General features: G+C 38.6%; 1 long non-coding RNA gene across 1 annotated transcript; it reads left to right on the top strand.

Annotated features, from left to right (window-relative positions):
• Positions 1-1,004: 1,004 nt before the first annotated feature.
• LOC134440852 (uncharacterized) lies at positions 1,005-7,802 on the top strand. Its single transcript, XR_010033040.1, has 4 exons — positions 1,005-1,138; positions 3,160-3,183; positions 5,232-5,345; positions 6,912-7,802. It is a non-coding gene; the product is annotated as an uncharacterized LOC134440852 (long non-coding RNA).
• Positions 7,803-13,422: the final 5,620 nt, after the last annotated feature.

Here is a 13,422-nt window from a genome sequence, read left to right as displayed (position 1 = left end):
TAATTGGGTCAGAGGTGGGCCCTGAACAATTTTGACATTTGAGTGGGCCCCAAGTTGAAAAAGGTTGACAACCTCTGCTGTAGTGAATAACTGACTGACCAAGGCTGACTGGCTGGTTTATAGAGACTGACTGTTGATGGAGACATATTCTCTGGTAACTGATGGATTGCTGAGTGATGGTACAACTGCCAAGTAGAAATGGGTCCAGGTTCAGCTAAAAATTAACAACAAAAATGGAATAAAAACAGAAAGTTCACATTAGTCCACGTTAGTTTCATAGTCAAAGGTGGAACAAACTACTTTCACTGTCTTTATTGGACACTTGAGTAAAAAACAATTATCCTACATAAATGAGAAATTAGAGAGATAGGCCTAACAGATGATAAATAGGCCTAGTTTATATTGGTTAGTCACATCCATTAGGCCTACATTGAATTGGGATTTCTACATCATTAGAGAATAATTAATACTTTAAGCATAGTTTACTGTTTATAGAGACTAAAAATAGGCTAATGGAATATGTAGTTGTCAATAAAGGATTAAGCATTGCAAAATCTGCACAAGTTGGTTGTTGAGGGGGAAAGGACTTGGTTTAGAGCACAACAGAAAATGCCCTTGCAGCGGAAAAAAGATAGATAGTGGAGTGTCATGTGCATGTTAATTCATAGACACGGATGCGCAAGTGAATGTCATTTCAGAATTCAAATGTTTAGGCTACTGTAACAACACGCGACACGACATGCAAGTAGGCCTAGGTGTTTTTATTCGCTATCTCATGGATCGGGGGACACCAAGCAGCTACTTAGGCTACTTTGCTTAGTGACAGAAGTGCCTCTACAACCAACACAATAATAAATAAATAAGGATTTGTGAAGGATATTTCCAACAGCTGTCTGTTTCACGAAAAACACAGTAATAACTAGCAACAAGTTTTCATTATAGGCTTGGAGCCTAGTGTCCAAATCAAGGTGTGAACGAGCAGAATCAATGTTTGGTCTTTTAGCGCGCTCTGCTGACGAAAACGTGTATTGCAGTCAATAAGAGTAACTGTACACGTCATCACATCACTGCGCATGTTCGCTCAGGACTGTTGTTCGACGACAAGACATGCAAGTTTCTTCCCTGCAGTGTTTGGAAGGTAAGACTATTGTTTACCGTATATCTTTAAGGCAGTTTGTGGTTATACATACTGGATTATAAGGCAACATGTTGTTAAAGATGTAAAGTAAGTTAACCAATAGATCATACATAGACACTAGATGTTGTGTAGAAGAACAGAAGTAGGATAGTAGCAGAGCGTTCATAAGTTTGGTCAAGTCGAATCATGGCCGACATGTTTGCTCTATACGGTTAGCATTCTACAGTGTAACCCCATGCGCAGCATGCCGTCAGAATCGCTGGATTTAAAATACAAATAAGGCTTTATATATCAGCAAACTTCGTTTTTAGTATTAATCGAGATATCAACATACGAACACAAACATTAACAACTTCGTTCGTATAGAAGGAGTTTGCTTAAAAGAGGGTTTTGTCAGCACAGTAGGCTACATGCTCCGTGTTGCCTTCCATGTTGCTGTTGCCGTTGTCGTAGGTAGGGCCAACGTTAAAGTCGATATTTAAGTAATGTACAGAAATAATATTCGCAACAATGGTCAAGTTCATGTATAGGGACCCTGATGATCCTTGCAGCAAAGTTGTTAATATACGGTTTTGTGTAGTATGATAAAGGTCTACGTTGGCCAACGCTAGTTTACATTGCTTAGGGGGAGGTAGACTGACACTCCCAACTGAGATCGCTCCCGAACGTGTAGTCCCAGGTGTTTCTATCACTCCCGGACGTGTAGTCCCACCCGATTATATTTCACGTATTATCATACACTGCCACATACAAGCAATTTAGGGTTAGGTTTAGGGTTAAGGTTAGGGTTAGGGTTAGAAACAAAAAACTAACATCAAAAAGATAACTAGCTCCGTTATATGGCGGTGGGACCGATAGTCTGCCTAGTGGGAGCGAGACGACAGGGGAGCGTCCTGCGTTGGGAGCGTCAATCAGGGAATCACAGTAGGCTACATGCTCCGTGTTGCTGTTGTCGTAGGTAGGCAGGGCCAACGTGAAAGTCGATATTTAAGTAATGTACAGAAATAATATTCACAACAATGGTCAAGTTCATGTACAGGGACTTTGGTGATCCTTGCAGCAAAGTTGTTAATATACGGTTTTGTGTAATAGGATAAAGGTCTACGTTGGCCAACGCTAGTTTACATTGCTTAGGTTGCGTAATCCAAAATGTTGTTTTCATATACTGTACTTTTTAGAAGAATTACATATTATTTTTTGGAGAATTGCCTAGATGTTATAATCCTCATTGCAGTTGGGTCAAAATTTGATGAATTCCGCTTTTATGCAAGTAGGATTATTAATATCGGTGGGTTCGCCATGGTCTCGCCGCCGCCATTGGCGTCTGTTGTTGCACAACATTGCATCAAACGCCGAAAGTTAGGAGTTTGGGATATCATGGTGATACCGGTAATATGGTGATATTGGTGACGCAGATAACAGTAGACATGCGGATATGACTTGCGGTCACACGTTGTACAGCTTAAAGTATTGTGTCAAAATAGGAGAGGAAATTGTTTAGAAATGTCTGCATAACGTTTGGAATAATACTGCCTATTTCTTGGCGGCAGAGCAAGTGGTGTTAGACGAATGTCCCTCGCGCTTCCACGTTCCACATAATCAGATGGAATTAGATTCTATATTTCTTGTGCTCTTTTCTGAGGGTTGGCATGCTGTTATTGGTTTGGGGGGGAAAGTTGCACATTGTAGCAGTATGGTCATGATGAATAGGCCTACTATGAATTTAATTATTTGAAAGTATATTTAAAAATATGTGTTTTGTAATGACTTCATAGACAGTAATGTGTGGTAGAGGATAGTTTTCCCCTGTTGCTACAATAATGCAACAACAACAACAACTACTAGTACTATTGTATAATATTATGATCATGCTTTTTATTGTATAGTTACAGTAGGCCTAATGGTTATAAAATAAATTCCTACTCTATTTCATCCTACTACTACTGCTTAATAATTGCAATAAACGATGTTATCATATCAAGTAACTAATTGAATTACTAACTTTTGTTTCTCTTTTGCAGTGTTTTGCCATTTGGGATAAAAAGGTAACATTATTATTTATGATATTACCTGTGAAAATGCTTGCATGATACTCTTATTCAGTATTGTTGCCTATTGACATTACTGATCAAAATGGCACTAATGCAGGAATTCTGTTAGTAGGGGTGATGGGTCACTGGCAGTGGCAGCTGGCAGTGTCTGTCAAACAGGGGAGGCTGGTTAATTATAATATGTTTAGATTGCAAAAAAGGTGGTGGTGGTGGTGGTGGGGGGGGGGGGTGTGGAGTTAATTTTGACCATCTTACATTGGTCTTGAGCAAATAATGGCCCAAAACATAGTACACGACTCTTGTTGAAACTCATTTGTTGGAAAGCTGGTGTTTTTACTAGGCCAATTGTTTGTAATGACTATCATTTCAATGCAGCTTTCTGTGAGGGTTTTACGGCAGTGTGTTTTGGAATAAGCACAGGGACGTCCAAAAGAGATGGTGCCACTGTCACAATATATTGTAATTTAACATTACCCCCCTTATATTGATTGGAAAATGTTATAGTGACAATACTGTCATTACCGTTTGACTGTATACTTGACTTAACAAAATATTTTTTTTATCATTAACTTTGCTGCATAATATGTGATTGTCTGAGTTTGGCGGCTGTTTGTTTGTTATCCGTGGGTGCACAGTTTTCCATTTGGGGGGGCCAAATCCTTAATTCATTACTAGACATGGCCAACAGTAGGTAACAGCTTCCTTATCATGGGATTAAGTCAATATTAGGCATTGCTCTGTTATGCTGCTTGATTTTCATTTTCTCCTCATTAGTTGGCAGGATTTTTGAGAGAATTTAATCCACGATACTTGACAGTTTGCATGCACATCTTTCTTGCAAATAGTTTTGTCAAAAGTAGGCTACCTAAAATTTTGGAATTGCGAGATTAAATAGGTAGTGCATGATTGTATTTGTTACACTATGTTTACAAGAATATGTACACAAAATTGGAATATACTACTTCTTCACTGGTTACCACAACCAGACTTCTCAGATCACATATTTGCATGGCTTAAGTACAAGATGGAGCGTAAGGCTTGTCTTGTCCCTTCTCTCTTCCCTACTCTTGTCTTCCCTACTCCTAGAAAGACTTAGTCTATGGAAGTAAAAAGATATTTGGGCTATAACCACTAAATGTTTCGCATTTTACAATTGAATGAGCACATATTCACATATGCCATTAGGCCAGTCAAACTGGACTTGCTGACTGTCATGAGGAGAAAAACTTCAAGCAGGTGTTGGGTAAATTGTGGAATCTTATAATTGATTGATTTCATTCTTAAGCTGAACACATGCATATCTATGAAACTGGGTTTGAAATAGCAATGTTATAGGCAGCTAAATCATTAATCAACACAATATTGGTATACAGCAAGGCGGAACAATTGCACACAGGGCCCCAGAGCAAACCATGTATAGGGCCCCTTTGTACAGTCTGTTCTTACAATAAAGCCCCCAAACACCAATACAGGAGGGCACTGGGTCTCGGGGCAAATGCCCTGCTTTTCCCCCTTATAGCTTAGCCCTTGGTATACAGCATTGGTAAACATTAACAATGTTCTTAGTAAGAAGACTCTCTGTTGTACTCATAAAGGAATCTTTTCTGGTCAGTGCTCATTTGTTTAGAAGGTGCAGGATTCACTTTGTCTGATGAAGATGTAAGCCCAAAAGCGCACAAGTCAAGTAAAGCTTTGCACAAAAATGACCTGAAGTGTGTGAATGCCTGTTTAAGTACAGAAGCTCCTGCTTGTTAAAAACTACTGTGCTTGTATTTGACTATCTGCCAGGTTTGTTTTATGTGTTGATGTAGAACTTAGGCGGGTCATGCCACACACACATACCAATCAACATGCTATACCATAATGCATGATATTTAAAAGAAATGTATGAATCTTTGCAACATAGACTGTGTGCCAGACTTGTAAGCAAGCACTAGATATGTCACTGAACCACATCACAAAGGTTATTGCATTTCTTTATACAGGTGATGGTAATGAAAATTGTGTTAAAATGGTATGGTGCACTTCTGTGTTTACAACAGATGGGTCGTCGCAATAAAAAGTCTCAGGCTGCGAAACGGCGCTATGTTCCACTAGACTTGGATGCAGAAGGACAGCGACTGCCAAAGGTCCAGAAGTCTTTTGCAGACGTTGTGGTATGTTATAAAACGTGTACCTACATCTTTTTTTGCTATGAAATATTTAAATACTAAATATTTAGATGGCGTTAAATGAAAAAAAAAAAAAAAAACTTATTGTAAAATGACCATGCACTTTTTTGAATTAAGGTTATTGTTCAAGATCTAAGTTAGAGCCCCCCTCACTGTTTTTTGTCTTTCTTTTGCTGCTTATTCTGTTATTTGGCTATATGGATTTTGTTTACTAGACTAGAAGGGCTGTGTATGAGCATGTTCAAATATGTTTGTAAACTACCTGAAACATTTGTTTGCAACATGGGCATTTCACAGTGTTCATTGTTATTCACTCATATTTCATTTTATGATGTAAAACATGGCTTTTGTTGTGTTTTAAGCAGCGTTTTGTTAATATTTTTGTCTTCAGTTATTCACTGAATGGCAAATAAATAACAGTCTTAGACGTTTATCTGGAAACTTGTTAGGGAATGCTGGTGAACATTTAAGTTATTGAGCTGCATACTTGTTAAACCAGATGTTTAGGGTGTTTTAAAGAACATTATGGACATGCCCATAAACAGTCTGTAAGGTTAATAAACCAAATTAGCACAAAAACAAAAGAGAATGCTGTAAACATTAAAAAAAACAATGAGGGGAACTCTAAAGACAGCTCAGAAAAGGGCTTAATGTACAAAATTGCTTTTAAGGAGGTAGACGATATTTCTACTGCCGCAAGCTTTTTCCTTTCATAACTTTTTGGCAACTGTTGTTACATGTGTGTGTGTGTGTGTGTGTGTGTGTTTGTGTGTCTGTGTGTGTGTGTGTCAGGGCTTGACACTGGCACGAGTAACCAGCCAAATGCTGGTCAAACTTGTCTGTAGCAGTAATAGCTTCAGTTTCATTAGCCAGTTTGGAAGTAGTTTATTGTATGATATAACATATCAGCATAGCCTTTATTCTGCTCTTTGCCCTCTATCCATTGTTTGTATTAGTCAAGAAAATGCTCAGTTACTCAGTGTCAAAAGCACTCATCATCTTGCTTTAACACCTCATTTTCTGAAGTTAGTTGCAGTGTCGTGATATGGATAAACAATATCAAATTCTTGGCTAGTAGAATAACCAATGGCTAGTTGCTTGAAATCACTAGTCACAGTGGATGGTAAGTACAAAAGTTAATGTCAAGCCCTGGTGTGTGTGTGTGTGTGTGTGTGTGTGTGTGTGTGTGTGTGTGTGTGTGTGTGTGTGTGTGTGTGTGTGTGTATGTATGCATGTGTGTGTTTGTTAATTTATTGAATAATATTCCAAAATAAAGCAAATGTACAAGTGTAATATACGTCTGCCCAATGGGACCCCTCTAGGAATTCTGACACCCAGATTGGGAAACACTGGGTTACATGATGATGTTATTGGTAGTTTGTTGTGTGTTGATGTGTTTATTCATTCTTTCCAATGCTTGCGTTTGTCCAGCAGAGGGCAGAAGTGGAATTAGTGCTGCTTTGTAGTTTTCAAATGTGCATAGATTGTATATATTTGCAACATTCAATTATTTTACTCTGATTACATTTTTTTTATTTTTGCCTTTTACAGAAACCTGTTGACAGACCACAGTCCACAGATGATGTTGAAAGCAGACAGCGGTTTTCAGAGGCCTCGCTGTCTGCTGAAGTTTTGCAGACCTCTGAAACGGTGGCGCTGCCAACTCAGCCTGCATCTTTGTCCCTCTGTGACACCTCTATCTCACCTGACATAACTGATTTTTCTATCTTTCCTATCCTTCACAACAACAAAGCAAGCAAAAGCACTTTGCATTCTCGTTCAAACAAACACAGTGATTCTGTCAACACGTCTGTGCTCTCAAACAAACTCAGTCAAGGTCAAATGACTTCAATTACTCAACCTCTAAACAATCCTCAAACAACTATGCAAACTGACAACTATGTGAAAGCTCTACATTCTTCCTTTATTCAGTCTGTTGACCTTGCAGATACCGATAATCGCGTCCTAACAGGATCCTTTCATCAAGGTGATGCTCAGTTTGGCGATGCAGCTGAAAGACAATGTGGACCAACCAGCTTAGTTGCAGCTTTGAAATGTAAAATAAAGAATGTGTTGACCTGGGATTGTGCTGATGTAAATGATGTTGTTGTACATGGAACTTCACTGTATAACTGTCTGAAAATGCCAACAAAATTAAAGATATAAATCAACGTCGTTCCTATCTGTCTGTGACTGAATTGCCAAATAATCACCATGTGTGGAATACAGAGTTTTCAATAAGATATGGTGAATCTTTTACCGGTGCTATTGACCTTGAGAATGATAATGGTTTGTCTGACCTGATCATGCCACTTGATGTAGCTTTGCAACGGACTCTACTGGACAATGATGCAGGTGTGGTAACCATCCGTTCTAGTACATTTGCTGTTGTAAAGCAGGGGTCTTGGTTTGCATTTTTCGACTCCCATGGAAGAAAGGTAAACAAGCAAGGATGGGTGGCAAGTTCTGTTTCGTTTTTTAGTTCTATAGACAGCCTTTACAGCTATGTAGTTGAACTAGGACGATCATTCAAACTTTCACTACCAGATGATGACAATGAAGTTCTCTTTGAAGTGACTGGTGTTGATGTTATGACTATTCCACATGACGACGTAGCTAATGACATTGAGGGTGTTGCAAACTGTTCATATGAATGTAGCACAGCTAACTTGACTTCCATTCCTAGTGAGGTTTTTAAAAATGAAACGAAATCTACAAGGGCAGAACAAGAAATGATTGAGATACACATTGATGCTGACGATGTTATGATTGCAAATATATCTGACAGATCTGGATCAACCAAAAATGAAGGACTAAATGTTAAAACTCAGTATGAGAACACAAACAAGCGCAAGTATGATGTAGGCCTAATGAGTGTCCCTGATGAAGTACCTGTATTCATAACTAGTGTGACAGAGGCAGAACTAGATGTGATTGCTTTACCAATTGATGATGACGATGATGTTATGATAACAAATATATCTAGCATACCAGAAAAGCCACATGATTATTTAAATGTTAAACTTCAGTATGAGAACACACGCAAGTCTGCAGCAGTGATGGCCCCTGATGAAGTATTCATAACTAGTGTGACCAATGAACAACGATCGTTTACCCCTTAACTAGGCAAGATCAGGACATTCTCTGTACACTTTTGGAATTACCTCAAACTATGTGCAATCCCATACCATCCAAAATTGTTCAGGTCAGTGATATTGGTTCTCCGTGTAAAATGAGAAATATCAAACCAGACGGGAATTGCTTCTATCGTAGCCTTGCATTCAGCATTTGTGGGGATGAGGAAAAGCATCTGAAAATCAGAAGGGCTGCCGTGAAACACCTACAACACAACAGTTTACACTTTGACAAGTATTTGAGAGATCAGTTCACTTCTGTTGGAGATTATGTGGAAAAATCTAGAATATTTTATTCAGGTTCATGGGCTACAGAAATCGACATCTTTGCTGCTGCCAGCTTCTTACAATGTGAAATAATGACCTACAATAATGACAGATGGAATTGTCATGGTATTACAAAGTCATTGTCAAATAGGCCTATACATGGTCGCATCTATTTAGTAAATCAGTCAGGAAACCATTTTGATGCTGTATTGTGCGTGAAAAATAAACAAAATAGAATGTGTGCTGGAATGTGTTGTCAGAGCGAGGTGCGCACTCGTCCTCAGCGAAAGCGAAAGTTGGATCAATCAAACGATTCAAAACAAAAACATGCAGAGAGAAAGCGATGCGGTATCAAAATGATAACAGCTACAGAAAAATGAAACTTGCAAAAGATCAGGAAAATTACCACAAAGATGAATGTAACAGACAGAAGAAGCGTCAACATTCTCGTGAGTGCTACTTGAAAAAATATCAGACCAACACAAACTTTCGTGAAAAAGTGCTTGAACAGTTCCAAAAGCGATACAAATTACTTTATGCAAACGATCCACAATTTAAGACATCAAGAGCAATATATTTTCAAAAGAAATACAAAGGTGATACAAGTTTTCAAGAAAAGCTTAAACAAACGTCTAAGTTTAAATACAGGAATACAAGATTTCAAACTGCCCGAAAGAACTCGCGAATCAAATATCAGACCAACAAAGCTTTCCAAAATGCTGTGCGTAAGTACAGTCATGTGAAGTACAAGTCCAACAAAACATTCCAAAATGCCGTGCGTAATTATAGTCATGTGAAGTACAAGTCCAACAAGACATTCCAAAATGCCGTGCGTAATTATAGTCATGTGAAGTACAAGTCCAACAAGAAAGTTTAAACTGCCGTGCGTAATTATAGTCATGTGAAGTACAAGTCCAACAAGACATTCCAAAATGCCGTGCGTAATTATAGTCATGTGAAGTACAAGTCCAACAAGACATTCCAAAATGCCGTGCGTAATTATAGTCATGTGAAGTACAAGTCCAACAAGACATTCCAAAGTGCTGTGCGTTATTATAGTAAAAAACAATACAAGTCAAACCTAATTTTCCAAAAGAAAATTAAACAATACAACAAAACAAAGTACCAGAGAAATGAAAAAATACGCATATCCAAAATCAACAGAAGTATCAATAAACACAAAAATTCAAAACAAAAACAAAGAGAAATTGACTGTGCAATAGACACATTTCGAAAAAATGTCAGCCGTGGTCCGGAACATGTTTGTTCTTGTTGTCACAGATTACTTTTTAGGAAACAAGTGATTGAATGTAAACCCCAAAACTATGCAAACAAACGATTTGAAGTTGCTCAGATGGCTAAAAGATGCATAACAACACAATATTTGCATGTCTGTGACAGTAATTGTGAATCTAACTGTTACTTGGCTGACAGTCCTGCAACAAAATTGTGGATATGCCACACTTGTCATCGAAAGATTCTTTTGGGCACGCTTCCACAAGAAAGTGTCACCAACAACTTGGAATTACATGACATTCCCCCAGAGCTCAATTGTTTGAATTCGTTAGAGCAGCATCTAATAGCCAAAAATATTTGCTTCATGAAGTTGCTTTGTTTACCTAGGGGGCGCCAACGAGGTTGTCATGGACCCTGTGTCTGTGTTCCTATAAATTCTCAAACAGTGACAAACGTTCTACCAAGAGATGAAAGTGATGACAAGATGATCAGAATAAAATTAAAAAGAAAAATAAGCTACAAAAGTTTTTATGAATTCCAATTTGTACACACAGAAAGAGTCAGAAATGCGTTGAGATATTTAATAAAGAACAACTTTTGGTATGATGATGTCATTTTGAATGATCAGTGGTTGAACTCATTGGATGGTACTGACCATGAAAACGATGAAGCAGATGATGATAAAGACAATGTCGAAAACAGTGATGATGAGGAGCATGACAATGAGGAAAAAGAGGAAGAATTGACCTACATTAAAGATCAGTCGGGACTAGTTTCAGACACATCCTTACAACCGATTGACATTGGATCTGAAATAGTTGATCAGCATTTTCAAGACATACTAAGTATGGCACCTGCTGAAGGCAACAGTCCAGTTAGTTTACTATCTGATAAAACCAATGAAAGCAAGTGTTTTCCTGTCTTGTATCCTCTAGGCGGGCCTACGTTTCATTCTGAAAGAGAATCGAAAATAACTCTTTCAAGGTACTTGAATACACGTTTACTGAATGCTGATGGACGGTTTGCACGGAACACTGATTTTCTTTTTTACGCTCAATACATTTCAGAAGTAAATCAAGTGCAAAATAGCATTTCAATTGCATTACGCAAAGGCTCGCAGAAAGACGTGTCACCAGAGACCTTGCTGAACTCTGACTCACTCAAAACATTGTTGCATAACAATGAGGGCTACAAATTTTTGCGTGGCATTCGTGGAACACCCCCATATTGGATGTCTGTGCAGAAAGATTTATTTGCGATGATAAGACAGCTGTCTATACCAACATTTTTTGCGTCATTTAGTTCCGCAGATTTAAGATGGCCTGATTTTTTGTCCAGTCTGCAAAGGGCTGAGGGAAAGGAAGCAAATGTTGCAGATCTTGATTGGTCAGACAAAACCAAGTTGGTCCGTTCAAACCCTGTTACAACAGCACGCCTCTTTGACGAACGTTGGCACTCTTTTTTGAAAGATGTAATCCTGTCACCAGCTGAACCAATAGGTAAAATAATCGACCATTTCTATCGCGTCGAATTTCAACAGCGCGGGAGTCCTCATATACACGCTTTATTCTGGGTGGCAAACGCACCGAAAATTGACACACACAGTGACGCTGAAGTGACAGCTTTCATTGACAAATATATCACATGTCAACTTCCAACAGACAAAGACTCTGAGCTTTATGAAACCGTTAACAGTGTACAGAAACACAGCACCAGGCATTCCAAGACGTGTCGCAAAAAGAACACTGTGTGTAGGTTTCACTTTCCACGGCCCCCGTCACAAAAAACGTTCATTACAAGAAGTGTAAGTTCAGAGGATGCTGATGAAACTAAACGTGCTAGTGATATCATCAACACAGTCAGAGCTGCATTAACTTCACCAGATTTTGATTTCAAGTCAACAGCTGCATTTTTTCAATCTCTGGGAATTGAGCAAAGTGTATTTGAATGGGCATACAATATGTGGACCACAAAGAAAAGCATTGTAATGAAACGAAATCCTTCAGACATTTGGGTGAACCAATACAATAAACACTTACTTCGAGCTTGGCAAGGCAACATGGATATTCAGTTTGTCACAGATGCACATTCTGCTGCTGTATACATACTATCATATGTCACAAAAGGAGAGATGGAACCAGGTTTGCTCTTACAACGTACTCAAATGGAAGCGTTAAATGGCAATGTGGATGCAAAAGCAGCATTTCGGCAGCTTGGAAGTGTTTATCTCCACAACAGAGAAGTGTCAGCTCAAGAGGCAGTGTATCGCTTAACACAAATGCACTTGAAAGAATGCTCTCGTGATGTACAATTCATTCCTGTTGGTGAAAATCCTATGAGGATGAGTTTACCCTTGCATATGCTACAAGCCCAAGCTCAGCAGATGACTGAAAATAATGAAAACATTTGGATGACCAATATCGTTGAACGTTATACCAACAGGCCTCAGTCAGAGGAAATGAAAACTTTATGCCTGGCAACTTTTTGTAGTGAATACAGAGTGCTTTCAAAATCTGAGGTTTCCAAAAACAAAGAATCACAGACAATAATTGAGTTAAACAACAACTTTGGATTTCTGAAAAAACGAACCCGATCACAACCTGCTGTTGTAAGATATCCACGATTTTCTCCAACAAAAGATCCAGAAAAATATTATCATTCATTGTTACAATTGTTTTTGCCACACTATGAAACCCTTCACCTCAAGCCACCTCCTTTCGAAACATATGAACATTTTTACAACAATGGTGCAGTTAAATGTGGTACTGATGTTCAAACTGTCAAGTCAATTGTGGATGACAACAAAGCTCTGTTTGAAAAAGACAGCGATGAGCTTGACAAAGCTGAACAATTGTTGCAAACTGACATTGATCTCACAGATGCGTGGGCTATTTTAGCTCCAGAAGCGGAAGATGAAAGGCTGCATTGTTTGCAACTTATGAAAGACAAAGTTGTTGAAGATGAAAATGACGATGACATAGCAACTAATATCCCTGATTTGAGGGCCAACCCACAAACTGTGTACTCCTTGGAAACTAATAATGTGACAATGCCTAGGCAAGATGCATTGGATTTATTACGATCATTAAATGAGGAACAGTCTGCAGTCTTTTACGCAGTTCGCCACTGGTGTTTGCAGAAACGTTTTGGAAAAAATCCTGAACCATTACGCTTGTTCCTTACTGGTGGTGCTGGTGTTGGCAAAAGTCATTTGATAAAAGCCATACATTATGAAAGTACGAGGTTGTTACAAGATGATGAACATCCAGATGAGCTACCTGTCATTTTAACAGCGCCTACAGGAGTAGCGGCTTACAATATTCGTGCATCAACAATACACAACACCTTTTCAATTAATGCAAATGCAACTCTGCCTTATCAACCCCTTGGTGATGAAAAAGTGAACTGTTTACGCAACAAAATGA

This window comes from Engraulis encrasicolus, chromosome 24, assembly GCF_034702125.1.
Source record: "Engraulis encrasicolus isolate BLACKSEA-1 chromosome 24, IST_EnEncr_1.0, whole genome shotgun sequence".
Classification (NCBI taxonomy): domain Eukaryota; kingdom Metazoa; phylum Chordata; class Actinopteri; order Clupeiformes; family Engraulidae; genus Engraulis; species Engraulis encrasicolus.
The sequence above is the reverse complement of the archived record's forward strand: the minus strand, read 5'-3'. Positions and strand labels throughout refer to the sequence as shown.